The sequence below is a fragment of the Mercenaria mercenaria genome, chromosome 4, assembly GCF_021730395.1.
Source record: "Mercenaria mercenaria strain notata chromosome 4, MADL_Memer_1, whole genome shotgun sequence".
Taxonomy (NCBI): domain Eukaryota; kingdom Metazoa; phylum Mollusca; class Bivalvia; order Venerida; family Veneridae; genus Mercenaria; species Mercenaria mercenaria.
In genome coordinates this window covers 37595662-37607939 of record NC_069364.1, presented here as the reverse complement: position 1 = coordinate 37607939, position 12278 = coordinate 37595662, and the positions used below count along the sequence as shown (strand labels likewise).

The window sequence follows — 12278 nt, the reverse complement described above, 5'->3', positions numbered from 1 at the left end:
CCGTTCAAGAAAACATTTTAATGCACGTATATCAGCATCTAGAAGTCAGTCACCACATATCGACTTCAGGACGCCCAATAGATATGTGCCCTGAACGAGGGGAGCAGCCACCATCTTCAGTGCGCAATAATAAACAGAAAGCTGGATCTCCACTGGAGGACGACAATTCAAGAGACCTCGGGATGAAACGATGAGTAAAACTTTGTTTAATGAGAATGAGGACGAGCCTCATTTTGATTCAACGGTTTCGTGTATTAATAATGACGGTTACTAGGACAGGCGGGGAGAGTTACGTTATATGACAATGTATTATTAGCGAATAGTCAGAGTTCTGATCAATGTGTCAACGCTGTATAAATAAGACACCGGATTATAATCTGAAATTGCTTTCTTTAAATGTATGTGGCCTCAAATCCAAACAAATTGCCCCTGAATTTAATACATTTATTGAGAGGTATGATATTGTTGGTTTTCAAGAAACCAAAATGGACTCTTTAGATACGGTCAATTTACCAAATTTTAACATTTATTACAAGCACAGAAAAGTCATCTCTAAAAGAAAGTCGGTGGTTTAGCTTTAGCTGTCAAACAAAATATTGACAAATACATCACTGTGATTGAAGTGAAAGTAAACTGGTATTATGGTTTGTTATTTCAAAGACATTGATAAATCATAATGATATTTTGTATGGTGTAGTTTATTTGCCACCAGAAAATTCCGAATTTTCATCGATGATCCATTCACTGAAATTCAAAATGAATTTAACTCATTTTTTTGATAAATTTTCTTCAGTGTGTTTATTGGGATTGGAATGCTAGAACAAAAAATTTACAAGATTATATAAATGTGATTTTAACATTTTTCACGAAATCGACCTAGATGAGGTGTATTATAATTTTCAAATGGAATTTAGATAATTTCGATAAAGGCTGTGTTAGACTTGAACGAAAAAAATCGTGACAATTCATGTAACAATTATGGCTACAGGTTTATAGAATTTTGCAGTATAACAATCTGTACTTACTTAATGGTAGAACAAATGGGGACATAGAGGGGAAAACTACGTGTAAAGGGGTCAGTACAGTTGACTATTTTCTATGCACGTCTAGTTTATTTTCACATATTTGTGAGTTGAAGGTAGCTGATTTTTGTCATTTGTTGTCAGATGTGCACAATCCCTAAGAGGTTTCACTAAACTTTAAAGTAGAAGAAAAAGTATTACAGAATATATGTAAATAAGGTAAAAAACTGGGACCCTCTTAAGTCAAATTTATATTGTGATAACATTGATGACTCTATTGTACAAAATATATACACAGATCTTTGCCGCATTGAAAACTGTAATAGTGTTACTGAAAAGCAAACGTGATGTTGTAGAACATCTCTCGAATTTATTTATAGGTAGTGCTAGTAAAACATTTGGTCAGTGTAAACATAAGCTACATGTAAATGACATACAATATGATAAGGATAAAAAATGGTTTAATAAGGAATGTAAGTGGCACGAAAGAACTTCCATCGGGCCAAATACTTGTACAAATTGCGTAAAAATGATGAAAACAAAAGAAACCTGCAATGTAAAAGTAAATCATACAAGTATCGTCTCAAAAATGCATTTGCTAGTTATAAGAGGACAAATGCCGAAAACCTGAAGAAAATGAAATTTTCAAAACCTAAACAGTATTGGAAGATATTGAATGGCAGAAAAAACAATAGATCAGGAGCGAAATTAAATGACTTGTATGATACTTCAGGCGTGTAATTATGCAAATGTTGATGAAAATAATGTTGTTATAGATGTCACTGATGATAACATAATCAGGATCTAAATCAATCCATTTCTATGGAGGAATTAGAGAAAACAGTAAAAAACTTAAAGAATAACAAATCAAGCGGTGTTGACAATATCTGTAATGAATACATTAAGGCCACTGTTCCGAAACTTAAACATGTATGGTTTAAACTTTTCACTATCATTTTAAAACTGGAGTTGTGCCGATTCTTGGATGTAGGGAAAATTGTTCCAATTATAAAAACAAAGGAGAAATCAAGATCCTGCAAATTACAGACCAATATCCTTAATAAGCTGTTTAGGAAAACTTTTCACAGCGATATTAAATTCAACACTGGAAAATTTACATCTGATAATGATATCATAAACACAAATTTCAAGCTGGATTTAGAAAGGGTTACTCCAGTTGATAACATGTTTGTTCTTAGTATTTAGTGAATTGTTAAACACACAGTAAAAAGAATGTATTTTGCGCTTTTGTCGATTTAAAAAGTGCTTTTGATACCATATGGAGAAATGGACTTGGGCTAAACTTATTGTTGATAATATAAATGGAAATTTTCTACGAGTTATTAAAAAATATGTATGACAAAGCAAAATCGTGTATTTTTTCAAACTTGATTATTTCCCTTGTAATATCGGAGTCAGACAAGGGAAAATTTATCGCCCTTGCTTTTCTCCTTGTATCTAAATGATTTGCATGATTACATTAAAAACAGTAATTTAGTAAATGGTGTAAAATGCCATAAACATGGTATAGAAAATGATATTAACAATTATATTAAACTGTTTGTTATTTTTTACGCTGATGATACGGTTATAATATCTGACTCAGCAGCAGATTTGCAATCAGCACTGAATGTTTATGAATCATATTGTGATGATAACAAATTAACTTTGAATACGTCAAAGACAAAAGTTCTTGTTTTTTCAAGAGGTAGACAAAGAGCATATGATTTTAAGTATAAAGGTGAAAGTATTGAAAACTGTTTCAGAATTCAAGTATTTAGGTTTTATTTAGCCGAAGTGGTTCATTTTACAATGCTAAAAAGAGATAGCCAAGCAGGCAACGAAATCAATGTACTGTCTGATTAAAAAGTCTAAAGCGTTATGTCTACCGCTTGACATGCAGATTGAACTGTTTTCAAAAACTGTAAAAAACCTATACTTTTATATGGTTGTGAGGTATGGGGATATGGAAACTTAAATGTAATTGAAAGGGTTACAGTTGAAATTTTTAAAGTATATTTTGAATGTGAAAAATTGTACGGCAAATAATATTGTTTACGGTGAAACAGGTGTTACACCAATATCAATTGACATGAAATCGAGGATTGTATCATTCTGGTCAAAAACTTGTTAGCTCAAATGAAAGTAAATTAACAGGGGATATGTATGCCATACTTTTAAGTCATTTCCAGGAAACAAATGTAAATAACGTAAGACATTATTTATGGATTAGAAATGTTAAAGATATATTGATAAGCAGTGGAATGATAAATGTATGGGAAACACAAACATTCCCAAATGGTAAATGGCTTTATATGACTATAAAGCAAAAATTAGTGATTTATTTCTAAATGAATGGTATTCAAATATTGAAAATTCAAGTAGTTGTAAAAATTATAGGATATTTAAAACAAAATTTGGTTTGAAGAATATCTGATCAGTACACAAAACAAAATATCTTAAGTTATTGTTAAATTCAGAACAAGAAATCACAGACTGCCTATAGAAACGGTTTGTTGGAATAGAATCCCTTTAGAATTAAGGAAAATGTACATTATGTAATCAAAATATTGGCGATGAGTTTCATTATCTCTTAGAATGTTCAGATTAAATATTGCAGAAAAAAATTATCAAACCACAATAATAAGGAACCCTAATATCATATCATTTGAAAAATTAATGACAACCAATTTACACAATCATGTTGAATATAGAAAGCTATGTATGTTTATTAAGGAAAATTATTAAAATATTTGAGTGATGTTTTGAATACAGTGATTTATGCTAGTGGTGATATATGTATACTTTTTGTCAGGCATTATTGTCATTACTACAAATGAAATTTTTTTTTGGTTATATATATTCTGTTGAAAGGAACATCTCCCTTTTGTAAACCATGTTAAATGTATAATATTTAGCCTCACTGATATTATATGTCAATATTATATTTTGCCTCATATTATCATGTGTATCATGAAATGAGAGTAATAAATTAAATTGAAAATTGAATTGACATAAGTATATGTAAATAAAATGTTTCGTTTCTGTTGCGTTTTGGAATGAAATTAATTTTTACCTAGTCGGTGAAAAAACATTTACTGTATGCCGACTTGCCAATTTTGATATTTGATCTGAATGCGTAATTGCGAGTGATACTGTATTCCATCTTGCGAGTACAATAGGCGATTTATGTCCTTAAAAGGCGTAAATGAAATAAAAAATATGCATACACAATTGTTTCTTTTGATCAGTCGTCATGTTTATAATGTCATTTGATGTCAAACCCTCATGCGATGCTTGTACTAATCCACTGGGGGTGGGGTGGAATGTCTGCGACTCGCTATCCTACTTAATTAAATAATTAATTGAATGCTTCAGCATCGTTTACATGCAAGTGTTCAGTGTTGGTTTTACACACATATACTATCATAAAATACGAATTAGAAACTGAATGTATACACAGGGTCACCTTGCAAGAAATTAACCGTCGATTCCCTATGGAAATAACACGAAGAAATGTTACCTTACGATTTCAAAATATCGATGAGATGAGACAGGAGAAGACTACAGGTTGACCCCGTCTGTCTGTCCGTCTGCAACAAAATGATTCTCTGATTTGAAAAAACAAACTATTTCACCCGCAAGTATCCTGCATATGGACGTAAAATATAAAAGGATAACGAAAACATTATCGGAAAAGTCGATTAAGTCCTTATTAGTAATTCAGAGTTTACTTCATGGTAAATCAGTCAACAAGGTTCAAAAGTAGGACAAAATAGTTGAAATAATTTACATTTGATAGTGATAACGCACACACGCCGGGAATATGTCCTTGCGGATTTGGTCGTTTTCATTGCTAGGCCTTGCTCAATCCACTTCTGTTGTTTTAAAAATGGCATGAGTTGTACCTCGTTTTTGTTTCAGTATGATCGGCAAATTCCGACATTTATATCGAAAGCTGTATGTTATTTGGTAAGTATAAATGTATGAGAAATGATTGTCAAATCACAGCGGGTAGTCGTGGGTAGGCATTAGAGATATTGCCATATTTATGGCCGATAGAGAGTTAACAGGATTTTCCTTTGATTTTATCTGGTGACCTAGTTTTTGACCCCACTTGACTCAGATTTAAAGTCACCTATAGATTATAAAGAGTAATATTAAGTTTCATGACGACATGGTCATAGATGTGGCCTCTAGAGTGTTAACTTGCTTTTCCTTTGATTTGACTTGGTGACCAAGTTTTTGACCCATCTGACTCAGATTTGAACTCGACCTAAATATCACCAAAACACATTTAAAAAAAAATGTTTCATTAATAAATGGTCATAAATGTGGCCTCTAGTGTGTTAACTAGGTTTTCCTTTGATTTGACCTGGTGACCTAGTTTTTGAACCCAGATGACCCAATGTCGAACTGGTCCAAGATTTTGTTGAGGGAAATATTCAGACCAAGTTACATTTAATTTGGACCAAATTGTGATCTCTAGACTGTTAACAAACCTTTTCCTTTGATTTGACCTGGTGGCCTAGTTTTTTGAGCCCAGATGACCCGGATACCGAACTCGTCCAAGATGCTATTAAGGGTAACCCTTCTGACCAAGTTTCATTAAGATAGGACCAAAAATGTGTCCTCTCAGTGTTAACAGCCAAAATTGTTGACGGACGACAACGACGGACGACAGATACAGGGTGATCACAAAAGCTCACCTTGAGCACTTCTTGCTCAGGTGAGGTAATAAACCCTCATTTTTTTCCTCTAATGGCACTTCTGCTTGTAAAATGGGGACTTATTTCATTCGCAGAATGTATTTTCAGTAAAATAAGACAAGTTCATGTTAAAGTTCATGTGTATGGCAAATACAAAGACAAAACTAAAATAGAGCTGTTTACTGTGCGACGCTGTCAAGGAAAGCGATCCACAAAGGATTAGTGGATTCAATCTGGGGCCGTTTCACTCCAAATCACCCCATTTACTGTTCATATTTTCACCCCTTATTAATTGCAGTTGCGATTATATATTCAATGGTTTGAAATTCTAGAAAATATAGTCTTGTATGCGACACATCGTCGTATTACGGTCTCGTGATGTTGAACATTTGTGCCAAGTTGTTTCAGAATCCCCTTTAATGCATAAAGAAGTTATGGCACTGACACGAAAAACAGACCATGTTTCACCTTTAAGTGTCATTTAAAAGAAAAGGTAAATAATAAGATGGACATTAACTACATATGGCCAATGTTTGTATGTAAACTTGAGAGAGGTAGGTTTCAATAGCATTGAAGTAATTGCACGACCAAATACATGACATATATGCAAACAGACCGAACAGACAGACCGCATGGTGACTGCTTTATACTACCCTCCTTCAAACATTGTTTGCGGGTTCTAAATATGAAGAAATAGTACAGGAGCATAGGAAACGCCAAAATTTTATAAAGAAGTCACTCACAAACAGGCATACAGTCTTTTTACCAAACTCGCAAGCACTTGTACAGTAATTAAGCAAGCGTGCTTACAGTCAGGAAATAACACCGAATCTTATTTCATTTACGGTTATAAACCAATTGGAGAATTTATCAATGATTTTATTTTATTTTACCAAACTAGTATTGTTTCTTTATCCATGAAACAGTGGAATTTACATGTAGGTCATTCTTCAAGAAAGAAAGTAAGTACTTTTGACGTCGAGAATGTACAATTTCTGGACAAAATCACTGATCAATCGGGTTTTTGCTATAATTCTACCTGTCATCAGACTAACACATTTATATACAGAAACAAATTTATGTTTAGCTTCCAAATAAAATGTAAATATATATACCTTCAAAGCAAATCGGTCACTTTAAAATGCTGTTTTTCAACTTTTAGCTGTCAGTTTATTGTTTTGATCACTCGCAAGAGGAAGAGGGGCAATACAGTCGTTTATAGGGTGTGAAGTAGTATTGTCGAGCGTAAATGAATAAATGACTCGTGCAGAAAGTTTTTAAAATGTGTCTATATTTGTCTTTCATGATTTCATGATGAATTGGGCGAAATCAAGACCCGTATACGTTTTTCGCTTCAGAACCACCCTAAATATTTTTTTTTTCTTGAAAATTGACATGCAAAAATGTATATTTTTATTCCCGATAAAAGCTTAAAAGGATTTTAAAAATTATTCATTACTTTAAATTTTATGACTTGATTTTGCATGTCACTGACCACCTGGCAAAATCAACATCCGTATATATTTTTCGTTTCTAATTAATACTTAGTATAAATGTTGTTTTTTTTTTTTTTTTGAGAATTGACATGCACACGTAGAAATATATTCTTAATAAAAGCTTAAAAGGATTTTAAAAAGTATTCCTCACTTTAGATTTTATGTCTTGACTTTGCCTGTCATTTGAGATTTCTTCGCATATAAAATCTGGCGAAATCAACACCCGTATACGTTTTTCGTTTTTAAACCAAACTTTATATAAATATTTTATTCTTAAAAATTGACATGCACACGTAGAAATATAATCTGAATAAAAGCTTTAAAGGATTTTTTAAAAAAAATCATCAATTTAAATTTTATGTCTTGATTTTACTTGTCACTTGACCAAATTTCTGCGCATTGATCAGGTCGGCGTGACGTCACATCCGGAGCAATCGATTATGCAAATTACCTTGGAGGTGAAAGCAGGACCTCGCAATTCGTAGCGAATTAACTAGCGGTGTGGGTTGTGATGTTTTAATTCTCAAATAAAACAAATCAAGAGTCATCTTTTTTATCATCTGCAGTCCTTACGCTATGGTACAATCTATATATTTTTCAAAAAAAGTAGGGTTTTTGTGATAATTGTTTTTGTGGCATTTTAAAACGGTCTGGAAAAAGTGACAGATTATGTATTGTCTGCTCTTCGGCGCTACGGATCAGATATAATTAAAACAAGTTCCCAAGCTTATTCAACATTTTCTCAGTTTGCTATATATATATTAATCTAAACTAAATATCTGAGAACAAAACATTTTTTTTATTCAACTTCTTTGCTTGAAATCGTAGCAGTTGTTTCTTTCATCTCTTTAATTTTTTTTCTTTTTAAGAAAGAACAGATCAAATAAATAGTAAATTAATTTTCTGATATTTTTATGTCTTTTTTAAATAAGCTGATTTTCTAAATGTTTTAATGCTCTGAAATAATTATATTGTTGCCATTTTCTGAAATGTACTTTGTGCGATATATTTTATTTAGTTAATGTAAAATGCTATAATGTCGAAGTACATTAAGTATGAAAGTCATTTAAATAAAGTTGAAAACTTATACTTTATTCTATATGTAATCTTATTGCAGACATTTTTTTTTTTGAAGAAATGTCCTTCCAGCCAAAAAATAGTTTGGTGAATTAATTTTAAAGTTTCAAATGAACTAAATGTTCGGGCATGTGTATTGGTTAAAGTTTTTTTTATGTAGTAGCTCTATTAAGAATAGAATCTGACGAAATCAACACCCGTATACGTTTTTTGTTTCAAAACCACCTTATATATAAATATTTTTCTTGAAAACTGACATGAAAACTAAAAAATATATTCTTAATAAAAGCCTAAAAAAATTAAAAAGAAAATTCATCATTTTAAATTTTATGTCTTGATTTTACCTGGCACTTGAGATTTCCGCGCATGTAGAATCGGGCGAAATCTAGACCCGTATACGTTTTTCGCTTCAAAACCACCCTAAATATAAATATTTTTTCTTGAAAATTGACATGCACACGTAGATTTATACTTTTAATAAAAGCTTAAAAGGATTTTTAAAAATATTCATTAGTTTACATTTTATGTCTAGATTTCGCTAATTTGATTAGATTTCGCGAAATCTACTAGATTTCGCTATTCAGTCATACCCTTTCTGAAAATATACGAGCGGCAAATCCGATGAACAACTTTTTAATTTGGTGAGGCCTTAATGAGTTAACATAATGAGCATTAAAGCCTTTATAAAACATGATAGAATGGTGTTTTGCTTAAGAGTATTCAAATAACAGTGAGAGCTATTCATTCTTCTCATTCGGGCGCTGTTGAGGCATTATCTTGGTAATTATTTCATGTATTACAAAATGTAATGCAACGAAGTTCAAATAAGGCTTTTCAATTATCCAAGTTAGAAAGCTCCAGGATTAATTCAAAATGAAAAAGAATATATTTTTACACTGCATGCAAGGTGCAGCTCAGAAATCACTAAGATGTAAGCTTCACAAATGAACATTGCAAATAGTTTGGCAAATTTTCATTGTTCAGGATACCGGTTATCTGAACTATTCTATGCTATTAAGATAAAAGTTACTCGGAAATCAAGTTCTTGCTTAAAAAAAAAAATGTATAAATCCTTCCAGCATGAAGTGTACTTCAGACTTTTACCTAAAAAAATTCAAAGTATAAACACCAAAAGAAAATGAACAATTGCAAGTCCCTCCCGCGTATATGAAGTTTACTTCAGACTTTAACTTATAAAAAAAAAAACTAAGTATAAATGCCAAAAGAAATTGTACAAGTCTTTCCCGCGTATATGAAGTGTACTGCACAAATTTCAAAGTATCTGCGGAGTACATGCAGTGTACTATTTTCTTGTACAAGTCCCTCCTGCGTACATGCAGTGTACTCCATGAATTTTCAGAGTCTGTGCTGCATACTTTAAGTGTACTAGTGACCTGCGTACATGCTGTGTACTCGTTGAAATAGTACGTGGCATGCGGTGTATGTAAAATGTACTCCTCTGGCGTACTACTGTGTTCGCGGCATATACACAGCAAATACGCAGCATGTACGCCACAGCTAGAGGCTTGCTTCTGTAAGGGATGGTTTAAAAATTAATACCCCTCTAATGTAAATTGTTGATAGCCTAAAATGTATTTGGTAATTTGAACTGAAATATCTCTTAGCCCTAACAGTATAAAATAAACAAGAGCTGTCTCCATAGGATGACACATGCCCCCGATGGCACTTTAAATGAATAGTTATGGCCGATGTTCGAGTTTAGGACCTTTGACCTACGGAGCTGGGTCTTGCGCGCGACACGTCGTCTTACTCTGTCACACATTTATGCGTAGTTATTTTAAAATCCATGCATGAATGACAAAGATATGGCTCCCCCGAACAACGCCCTTCAATGGCACTATCATGAAAAAATGGACCTTTAACATCTAAGTGTGGACCTTGACCTATTGAGCTTAAGACCTGGGTCTTGCGCCATGACTCGTTGTCTTCACTGTGGTCACATCATGTCCAAGTTATTTGAAAATCCATCCATCGATGACTAAGATATGAGTAGTTGGGGTCTCTTTGGGCCTCCACGACTGCGCAGCGTGAGGAATGACGTCATGCGCGGCGGGCCATTTGTATCTTATTTTTTGAATGACATCATCTTTCAATATTTTATGAATGACCTCACTCTTGCTATCTATATCTACCAGAATTATATAGAGCTGAATTTTATACATATCTTGGGCGTTGTTCGCGCACTCTTGTGGGTCAGGTGCTCAGCCTAGACGGGTGATGATTAACTTTTAAAACAAATACTTTTTCAAGAAAATCAATATTAATATTAATTATATTTGAACTTTATAGACTTTTTCTATAACCTAATTGATTAAATACATTGGATTGGTAACAAAGAACTACTAACGTATAATTTAAAGCATAAATTTATTATATTTTTAATTAAAACCATTAAGCTTTATTTAAGATAGCTGTTAGAAATAGCGTTTAACTGAAAATTAACAGACTACATTTTGCGTTCGATGTTTCCTCCTTGGTTCTACTGAATATGGTCTCAATTCATAGGTAGTATCCCTAAATGCGCAATGCTTGGAACTATTTTTCATAATGGATTGTAAAATCTTTATATTTAGATAAGGTAATGAGTGCTTCAAACGTGATCTTAGTCAGGACATGTCTAGCGTGTGGTTGATTTAAGGCCGGATGGACGGACAATAATAAGTAAAAAAGTCAAAAGTTATCCCTTAAAGTCGCCACAATGTCTGGCGTTTTATTTATTAAGAGCGGATGCGGTGAACAATAGACTATTCAACTGTCAAATTTAATCCCTTTAAAGTCGCCACAATGTTGGATTAAAGTTGATTTTTGGAGGTTGCATTAAACAAAGGCCTATTGGATATGTCAAGTTAATCCGGGTATTGTGACGGGAAGGGAGTGTCATCAGGTCTGGTGTCGATATGGACCGAAGTATGCCTCTTTCGACCACTCAATGGATAAAATTTTTTTATGTGGTTAAAGAACATTTTTCTTAAAAAAACAATTGCCAATTTTTAATGACCATCCAGAGTTTAGACCAGTAAAGGGCTTTTTTAGAAGGTTGCTAAAATCTTCAAAAATAAGACGTTGTAGAGGTCAATTTTTACATTTTGGGTATCTGACATTTTTGAAAAGCCAAAGGGTGTACTTTAATTATAACTAGGTGCCAACACGGAATGGAAGTTCATTAATATTTCAAAGTCACGTACAGAATCGGGACCGGTACCGTTAGAAATGATCTTTTCGAGTAGGTTCAGAAGTATATGTACAATTACGGGTCTATCTCTATCCGTTTGCCAGTTATTGAGGTTTTAAACCAGAATCCCATTCATCCGGGAAACAACGGGCTTCTTGCCTTTTTTATTAAAGATAACCTAGCATGTTTGCGGTATCTAACCGGTAGGTCTCGACTAGTACTATAAGCTGGTACGCACTCAAACCGGGAAGTGAAATCAATCACGCGTAAAATTCACATTATCTGCGCGTCCTAGACTGAACCTGGTCAAGTAAGGTACCATTGGAAAGGTCTTTACAGGACGATCGAACACAAGTTCAAACACACACAAACACACACGCACACACACCAACCCACACAAATCTCACACGTACACAGTACACGCGCACACGCTCACGCACACACACGCACACGCACACGAACACGCACCACGCACACACACAAAAAAACCCCCACCCCCCCACGCTCACACAGCACACATCAAGTACTCGCGGCACACACACACTCACATCACATAAATGCACGCTCGCACGAACGTACGCGCCATTTTAACTATATATGTTACACATCAAATTATTCAATTTATCATAATCTTAGGGCCTATTACCCTATACTCAGATTGTGTCTGGCAAACTTCATTAACAGGTTCACAATAATATCTTCTTTGTAACTTTACATTTGTCTTCTTTAGTTTTGACAACAAAATCATTGTTCCGGAAAATTGGAACATGACCCGTTCCAC

General features: G+C 33.5%; 1 protein-coding gene across 1 annotated transcript in view; it reads right to left on the bottom strand.

The window, feature by feature from the left end:
* Positions 1-12278, bottom strand: part of LOC123551472 (organic cation transporter protein-like) — a 65305-nt gene that overhangs the window by 42871 nt on the left and 10156 nt on the right. The gene's annotated exons all lie outside the window — the stretch shown is intronic.